Source organism: Dermochelys coriacea, chromosome 4 (assembly GCF_009764565.3).
Source record: "Dermochelys coriacea isolate rDerCor1 chromosome 4, rDerCor1.pri.v4, whole genome shotgun sequence".
NCBI lineage: Eukaryota > Metazoa > Chordata > Testudines > Dermochelyidae > Dermochelys > Dermochelys coriacea.
Window position 1 is genome coordinate 58307491 of NC_050071.1, and position 9536 is coordinate 58317026.

Genomic DNA, 9536 nt, shown 5'->3' on the forward strand with positions numbered 1-9536 from the left:
CCGGCTCCTCACAAATATTTTATTACGTTTTTGGTTGAACTTTTCCCCTCACCTTCTTATTTATGCACTCCCTATCCATGGCCCCACAAAGTCACGGGATCTCCTGGTCAACCTCCTCCTGGCCCTAGCTAAAATGGCCATCTATAAAACCAGAGTGAGGAGGTTGGCCGATGGAGTCTCCTGTGACTGTGGGGCCTATTTCCGATCCTCGGTCCGTTCACATATCCGGGCAGAGTTCCTCTGGGCGGCATCCTCTGATTCCCTTGATGCCTTTGAGGAGCAGTGGGCACTGTCCGGGGTTCTCTGCTCGGTGTCCCCGTCTGGTTCCCTTCGTTTGACCCTTTGACCGCACTCCTGTCCCTGTTATTTCATTAGTTATCCCCCGGATTTATTTGTTGCCTAGGTCCTGTGGATCCCCCTTTTAGGCTAGGGGGGATCCTTTAGTAGTGGATGGGCTTCGCCCGCCCACTTCCCGGATCCCAATAGGATTACTCTTCTATAGCCATCTGACCCAACCCTGTCACACTATGCTTCCAAATTTTTTTGGTAAGTTCTAATCAGACTCTGTTTTTCAATGTATGCTGCAGCTGAGTATTGGGTTGTGCCAATCAGATGCTCTAAAACTTTTTCCATTTGCTTTGACAGTTCTTTTGGTTGCCATTACTTCAGCACATGTAAGGCAGGAGGATATGGTACATTATTATTTGCAATACATGCTGTACTTTATGTATTTTGGGAGAAAATTCATCATATAAAGGAAGATTATTAGTGACAATAAAATGCATGTGGAATTCTACAAATCTGTACCTCATCCAAGCAGGAATGGGGCTTTATAGTGTATAATGACTAGGTCTGATTGTGATGGGAATTAGAGAAGATGGGTTACCAGCAAAACAGATTATGGCAATTAGCAGATGATTCCTTCTATCACAGAGGAATTTTGGGCAGAGGAATTTTAATTGTCCTTAGAATTAGGTTGATGAAGAAGCAATGTGGTTACCGTTGTGTTCATGAAGATAAGTTACTGAGTAATAAACCTGAATAATATTCATTTTCATTTGAAATGATTCCAGTTAATAAATCCACAAGGTATAGGTGGAAGCAATGGCACTAGCTTTACATCTCATTATAATGAAGAACCTTCTAAAGAAGACAGAATAGTATGTTCATTATACCCTTTAAAAGAATTTCCTTCTGTTGTCTCATTTAGAAGCACCAAGTTAGGTGGTAATTGTAAGATGATTCAGTAACACTCTAAAATGATGATTCAGCTAATTAATGCTGAATTACGCAGTCCTACACAGATACTCATAACATCCACATTAGCACTGATTGAGTGCATCATGATTAATCTTATTACAGCAAGCACCAAAGGAACGGAACATGATTAGACCATTTCTTGAAAGTATTTACTGAAATTAGTTTATAAAACTGTGGGCTTTATCCTATTTTGTTCTTCTCAGGTTCACTAGGAGGGAGAATAGGGCATAGTAAGCCTCTTCTCCCATGCAGCAGCAGCAGTGCAAGATTCCCAAGATAATTCTGGAGAGCAGATTCTGATAATACGCTGGCTAGAGAACCAGGACCCCAAAAGTGTTGTGGTCTGTTGGCTACAAGGCATAGCCAGGTCTCAGCTGGCAACATGCACACTGACAATCTGCAGCACCCGAAGCAATGTGCACCCCACCAAGAGGGGGAGCTTCTTGCTCAGAGCCAGCAGTGAAGTTCTTGTAACCAACACAAGGCTCAGTACTGATCTCTCCATCATGACTTCAACCAATAAAGGCAGGATTTGATCTTTTGTCTTTGGAGTTTCATAGAAATTCTGGATGATAGTTTTGTATGCATCCCTCTACTAGCCTATTGGTTTCTTTTGTATAAGAAGTAAATGGGCTATGCAAAGGTTTTGAAAGTAGATTTGGCTCTTTTTCTTTTAAGATAGGATAGAAAGTTATTAATAAATATGGCACAGGAAACTACACAAGGTTACTGTGGTACAGAAAATTTCAGGTATTTCTAAGACAGTATATTCAGAGGTCCCAAGAAAACTTAGCTGATTTGAATACATGAGAAGTGATGTCTGTCACCATTTTTTAAGATGATGGAAGTATCACTCATGAAAGCAGTACTTCTGGCAATAACATTGATATGTTTCCTAATGCCAACTGGAGTGATCCTTTCAGAGGCAATACTTCTAAGAAGCATGTAGAGTCACGGCATCCTCCCCCTTCTTTTTCAGAGATTGGCATGACCGTGTCCAAAAACATGGCAGAGAATTAGGAAATTGAATATAAGCACAATATAAGGTAACTGGGAAACTGAAAACAAACTCATCTTCATTTAAAGGATACCTGCACGTTCTTTAAGGCCAAAGTTGTTATTTTTTCTTTTAAATAATGTAATAGGTGAAAATTCCCATGGGGCAGAGCACAACGCCCTACACATGATTTAACATCTTTGCCTTAATTTGTCTTCTGAGCTAGACATTGGGCCTCTTCATGCATGGTGTAGATATTGCGGTGTGAAGTAGCAGCAGAGCCCACTCGATAGTCAAGATTAAAATATTCTGGGTCTGTGGCCTTTGCATCACTTCTCTACAGGGGGCAATGGTTGATGGATCTGTGTCCTGACATACGATTGACCCGGACTTTACCAAGCCTTCTGTCATAAATATAAATGGAAGGCTAACCACCTTTAAATCCCTCCTGGCCAGAGGAAAAACCCTTTCACCTGTAAAGGGTTAAGAAGCTAAAGATAACCTTGCTGGCACCTGACCAAAATGACCAATGAGGAGACAAGATACTTGCAAAGCTGGAGGGGGGGAAAAACAAAGGGTTCTCTGTCTGTGTGTTGCTTTTGCCGGGACCAGAGCAGGAATGCAGGTCAGAACTCCTGTAAAGGCTTAATAAGCAATCTAGTTAGATATGCATTAGATTCTGTTTTGTTTAAATGGCTGATAAAATAAGTTGTGCTGGATGGAATATATACTCCTGTTTTTGTGTCTTTTTGTAACTTAAGGTTTTGCCTAGAGGGAGTCTCTATGTTTTGAATCTGGTTACCCTGTAAGGTATTTACCATCCTGATTTTACAGAGGTGATTCTTTTACTTTTTTTTCAATTAAAATTTTTCTTTTAAGAACCTGATTGCTTTTCCCTTGTTCTTAAGATCCAAGGGTTTGGGTCTGTGTTCACCTATGCAAATTGATGAGGATTTTTATCAAGCCTTCCCCAGGAAAGGGGGTGTAGGGTTTGGGGGGATTTTAGGAGGAAAGACGTTTCCAAGTGGGCTCTTTCCCATGCTTGGTGGTGGCAGCAATAAAGTCCAGGGACAAAAGGTAAAATAGTTTGTACCTTGGGGAAGTTTTAACCTAAGCTGGTAAAAATAAGCTTAGGGGGTTTTTCATGCAGGTCCCCACATCTGTACCCTAGAGTTCACAGTGGGGAAGGAACCTTGACACCTTCCCATTGGCCCTTTTGGTTCTAAGACCTCATGTATGAAAGTGTATATAAGAAGCTGCTGTAGAGCTGGATTCTATGGTATTCACTGGTTGCAGTTTACCAAAAAGCTTCTCATCCTATTCAGCAGAATGGCAAAATAAAAATACAGCACTATGGATACAGAGGCAAATTCAGCCTTGGTATAGCCCAGTTGCTCCCAATTATGTCAGGAATAAATCTGTTCCACAATGTTTTCGTGATCAGACACTGCCTATACTGCCCTTAAATTGCTGGCTATGCTACAGGAAGCACATTGAATCAGCAGTCCACTCTCAGACAGAATTGGAGTGAATGAGGAGAAGGAGGAAGGATGGATATCAAGGCTGATTCCCCACTTTGGCACTTTGAGTGCAGAAGGTGGGCGCCCACAAGGATTCTAAAAATTAATACTGGCCACTCCAGGCTTGTATGAAACTCCCAAGTTTCTTTCTGACTTGGATGGGTAGATGCTGTCACCATCCAAATGCAAAACCCCTTGGAACCCGGGAAGGCACACTTGGGAATTCCTTCCTGTGGAATACCCTACCCTCAAGCCCTTTCATCCCCCACCCCCTCCCCAGGAAGAGCTGAAAAAGGAACACAAAGGAAATCAGCTGTTACCACCAGCTAATTAACAAACGTGCACAAACCTCTTAAGACACAAAAATCCAAATCCTGTTCTTAAAAAAGGTAAATTTTATTAAAAACAAAAAAAGAAAACATCTGAAAACTCAGGCTATTGCTAAATTTTAAAAGAGCTATTTCAAAAATTAAGCACCCAAAATAGCTTTCTTGGGGGTTCAGCTTAAAGGTTACAAGCAACCTAATGCTGGAGTTAGCACAGAGGAGTCCACAAGCCAATAAGAAATAAACAGAAATAACCCTAATTGCGTCTTTCTAAACATTCCTGATCTACTTACATATCTGGGTGGTTAAATAAGTATGATCTAGTATGATCTGATGATTTTCATATCTGGCCTTCAGCTTCCCACAGCATAACTGCTCCCTGTTCCCTCTCTTTCCCAGAGAACAACCACAGACACAAGGGGGAAGTTTTTTCCCCATTTTAAAAAGTTCTAGCCTTTCCATTGGCTCTTTTGGTCAGGTGCCTTAACAACCCCTTTCCTTTACCTGGGGGACTTTTTTAACCATTTACAGGTAAAGTAAGCAGAGAACAGCCACCAAGAGGACTTTATAGCTAACTGGTTGGCTGGGTGTCCATAAGAGGGAGCTACCCCCTCTTCATTTATCACAGATTGTCTTGTGGTTAGGGTACTCAACAGGGACTCAAAAGATTAGTGTTCAATTTCTGGTGCTGCTACACACTTTTTTTTGTAACTTTGAATTAATTACTTAATTTCTCTGTGCCTCACTTACCCATCTGTAAGTAGGGATAATAATACCTTCTCAGTTAAAAACTTCCTATAGAGGCAAGCATGGAAATCTCATTCACATCCCTAAACCCAGGGGTCATAGTGAAAGTCCCATCTCAGGAGCTTTTCACCCTCAGCTACAGAAATGGAAGTAGCTGGGAAGAGAAGGGAGATCATTCTTTCCCAGGAGAAGAGTTTTTTAATGGGTCACAAGTAGGAAAGGGATGTACTTTGATATACGCAGTGTATTTTCATAAGAGCAGCTGGAGCTGAGTTGAAAGATGGCCACCCTAAATGACTGAGCTCTTGGAAATACCACTGAAGCATTCCCTGAGTTGCTTAGCAATACCCCAACATAGGGATGGGTTTGTTCATTCATCAGAGACTGTGTCTTTTTTTTACAGATCCCTAACTACTGGATCATCCTTTCTGTCTGGTAATAACAGCACAGTAATAATAATAATGGTATATGGGCTTGCTACACTAACATGCTTTATATATTATACAGTAATAAATAATCAAAACATACCTATACCAAAATCCATGGATCCTCTCCTGTGTCTAAGATATCCCCGTAGTAGCTCTCCTGGATTACATGGCTCTAGGTGTGTTGACCTATATCCAAGAGTGGGGAACTGTGGAGCACAAGAGATGGGGAGATCATTTGTATAAAAAGAGCTATCTCCTGCAAGCAGTTCTTTATCTTTCCATTGTGGAACAGGTTTTTTCCTTCTATATGAGGTTTCCATTGTAAGCTGACCTTTCTGCTGAACAGGTCATCTTGCTGTTGAGCCAGTGCTGGACCCTTACTGATAGCTCTTTCTGTGTGTGTTTGAAAAATGTTAAATATGTGACCACCTTATCAAGCTAACTCTTTAATAGATCCTGAGCAACTCCTTGGAACAATATGTCAACTTCAGTGGAAATGCTTGCTTCTATGGGGCTTAAAGATTTTGTGACTTAATGGTTGTATGACTCCTTGTGGATTCACCAAAGAATTTCAAGTGGGATATTATTGCTCTGTGCAAATTACCCATTTGTTTTCGGTTGGATCAAACTGTTTGTCAGTGGGAGAGTTTCAATTTCAGGAGAATGTATGCACAGAAATATGAGGTTTGGCTGGTCCTAGGGAGCAGAAGTGATTTTCAATGGCTGGTGACATCAGAGAGAAGCTGTCCTGTATTCAAACTGAAGCTGCTGAACTGGAAATAAAACTCTGGAGAAAACTAAAGCAGACTTTGCATCTTTCTTTTTAGAGTTACCGCAGAGAAGTTTGTCCATATTTGTGTAGCAAACAGTAGAATAAGCATTTATAACTGCTTCTTTTTTTAAAATAATAATTCTTTTTTTTTTTCAAAGAGGCCTTGTTTTAATTATATATTTATATGCACTAACCACTTGCAAATTAGATGGTCTTGTGCTTCTCGGCTCTCCTCCTCACGAGTAGCTCTGAGCCCCTTTCTCAGTTTTAAGTTTAAGGATTTTAACTGATAGAGGCCCTTGTACAGGCTGTGCAAGGTCAGGAGACCTCTGGCACCTATAAATATGTAGCCAGAATCCATTTTAAAAAAATACTTATTATTTCTCACTCTATAAACCAGTTCTGTAGTGGTACCTTTCCAATGCTGTATGATATATAACATTTTAGAAAAAACTATGTAGAAAATTCTGTTTGTGAGAAGAAGTGGTATACCTCTACAGGAGGGATACCCAAGAGAACAATTTTGGGGTCCAATACATTTTTTTCGTTTTGTTCCAACAATAAAATAATTTGCCAGAATATACTATTGTAGTGGACTATATACATGCAAACTTTTAAACACAAAGTCTTAGAATTATAGAGTTGTCTCCTGGCTTGATGTTTCTGCCTTCCCAGCCACCCCCCAAACCCTCTCTGCACTCAAAAATGGCTAGAATGGTTGTGCTCATATTTAAAAACCAATAAACAAAATACTCAAACAAAACAAAAAATCAAAACAATAACGTTGCTTTGATTAGAGATCAATTGTGGAGACTTTCAGTCCTATTAGAATGCATCCGATGAAGTGAGCTGTAGCTCACGAAAGCTTATGCTCTAATAAATTTGTTAGTCTCTAAGGTGCCACAAGTACTCCTTTTCTTTTTGCGAATACAGACTAACACGGCTGCTACTCTGAGTCCTATTAGAGAATGTTTTGGGAATGTGTAAGTCTGTAAGCAGTTCACACTTCTTTTACCACAGAGTAACTCCATTGATTTCAGTGAAGTTACTCCTGATTTGCCATTATAAGCTGATATCAGAATCAAACTGTGGATTAGAATGAAATCTGCTTTGTAGTCACAGTTATAACAGTTGGCACTGGTGTGTAAGAGAGATGCTTATCTTAACTAAACCTATTTGGTCTTCAAAATTTCTTTCTTCTGCTATTTCAGTATATCAGAACCAGAAGTGTGTGGAAATGAAAATAATGTTACCCAGTTTTATCTGACCTAGATCACCAATCCCTCGCTATCATAACAACCGTCCATTTCAAAAGACGAGGGTGTAAATGCCAAAGCAGCTTCGTTACTACGTGTCATGTTGCAGCATCATGAGTAGCTTCTTGCCTTAGTGCAAAGGCCATGCCAACAGTTGATCTACTGGCATGAAAGCTGTGCTGACTCTCTGGATATACATGTTCAACAAGAACTTGAGTCTTTTGAGAATGACCTGTGCAAATACCTTGCCAGCGACACTGAGTTTCTCTGTAGTTGTTACAATCACTCTGATCTCCTTTGTTTTTATATAACACTATGATGTTGGCCTCCTTCACATCTTGTGGCCCCTCTCCTTTCCTCCAGCAGGCAAGCAAGGTGTTCAGATGTTTAAGCACAACCTATCCCCTTTCTTTCAGCACTTCAGCTGAAATTCCATATTTTTCTGTAGCCCTTTCCTGGTGCTAAAATGATGATTCCCTTTTCAAGCTCATTTATAGATGGTTCTATATCAAGATGTTTGATAATCTGGAGCCTGGAAATCAGATTGAGCACCGCTTCAGAAACAATGGTTTCATGTGAACAGTTTGTGATAAAGTCCCACCCTGCATTGCATCTGTTTGTTTTGTTCAGTGATTATATCTCCATTTATAAGCCTATGAATATAAACATTGATGGATTCTGATAACATGGCTATCGTGAAATTTGGAATTTTGAGTACATAGTGACGTGACTAATAACAATGGGCAGTAAAAAAGGGAGTTTTTATGATTGAAAAAATGTATTTAAGAGTAGAAACACTTTCAATAACCCTTTTTATTTGGGGCTAATCATGGCCCACCTAGGATGGTAGCACAGAGGTGTATGGTATGTGAGGCATCTCCTTATGCCCCTGCACCAGCTACCCCCATCACCAATAGCAGTGCAGAAGAGAAAAGAGCCTCTACATAATGTTTATTTTAAGAGGGATGGAAGGGGATGGAGGTTATATAAAACCTCAGTTTGAAGGAGTTCCTCACTCTACTTCCTTCCACCCAATGTAGCAGGTGTAGCTAACATTGCACCAGCTCTACATCCAGAACAGTTTACTCTCATCTCAGAGGAGCATGAAGACTGGAGTGCTTCAGAGGCAAGACAACAATTCTCGTGAGTTTTATACAGACCACATTGTAATGTCACAATGTAGGTCCTGAAGAATGAAGATAATCCTCTGGTAAACAGTTCATTGCATCTGAATTTTTGATAATTACATGGTTTTTTCACTCACAACAATAAATCTGTATTTCCTTTAAATGAAATGGGTTCCAAACATTGAAAATAACGTCAGATATTTAACCTATACCTCTAAAGAGTTTTACATTTACTTACTACAAGCATTTTTGATAATGAAATATGTCTGTAAAGGTGGGTCCTCAACTGTTTTCCTGCACTATGAAAAGTTGGGAGCCATTTTTTAAAAAGAAACATTTGTATTTGTAAAAAGAAAAGGCACCTTAGAGACTAACAAATTTATTTGAGCATAAGCTTTCATGAGCTACAGCTCACTTCATCAGATGCATGCCTGAGTTTTTTCATGAAGTTGATAGATTTCCACTCCATACGGCTAAATTCAGTGCCTTGCATAATGACAGGTTTCAGAGTAGCAGCCGTGTTAGTCTGTATTCACAAAAAGAAAAGGAGTACTTGTGGCATCTTAGAGACTAACAAATTTATTTGAGCATGCCGATGAAGCGAGCTGTAGTTCACAAAAGCTTATGCTCAAATAAATTTTAGTCTCTAAGGTGCCACAAGTACTCCTTTTCTTTTTGCAGATACAGACTAACACGGCTGCTACTCTGAAATTTGTATTGGTATATTTTTAGTAGAACAGACATCAAAAGTCATCTGGCTTTCTTTTGTTTTGGTTAAACTGTACTTGGCACTACTGTTGTATTATTCAAGGTATAAAATAATTATTCTTCAATATTGACTGTCCCCTTGATAAGAAACTTGGGTAGCTAAATCAAACAGATCCACTTATGAATTCCAGTCGCCTGAAGATTCCATTTATGCCAGGAGGTATGCCTGAATGTGTCTGGAAAATAATGTGACAAAAGAAAGTTGCTAATAACTCATGAACCCAGAAATATTTGCCTGTTGTTCCTGGGGGCACAGATTATATTTGATATTTTTTTAAATTAACTGACAAAGACATTTTCTTTCTTTCTTTCTTTCTTTCTACAAAGGTCTATTC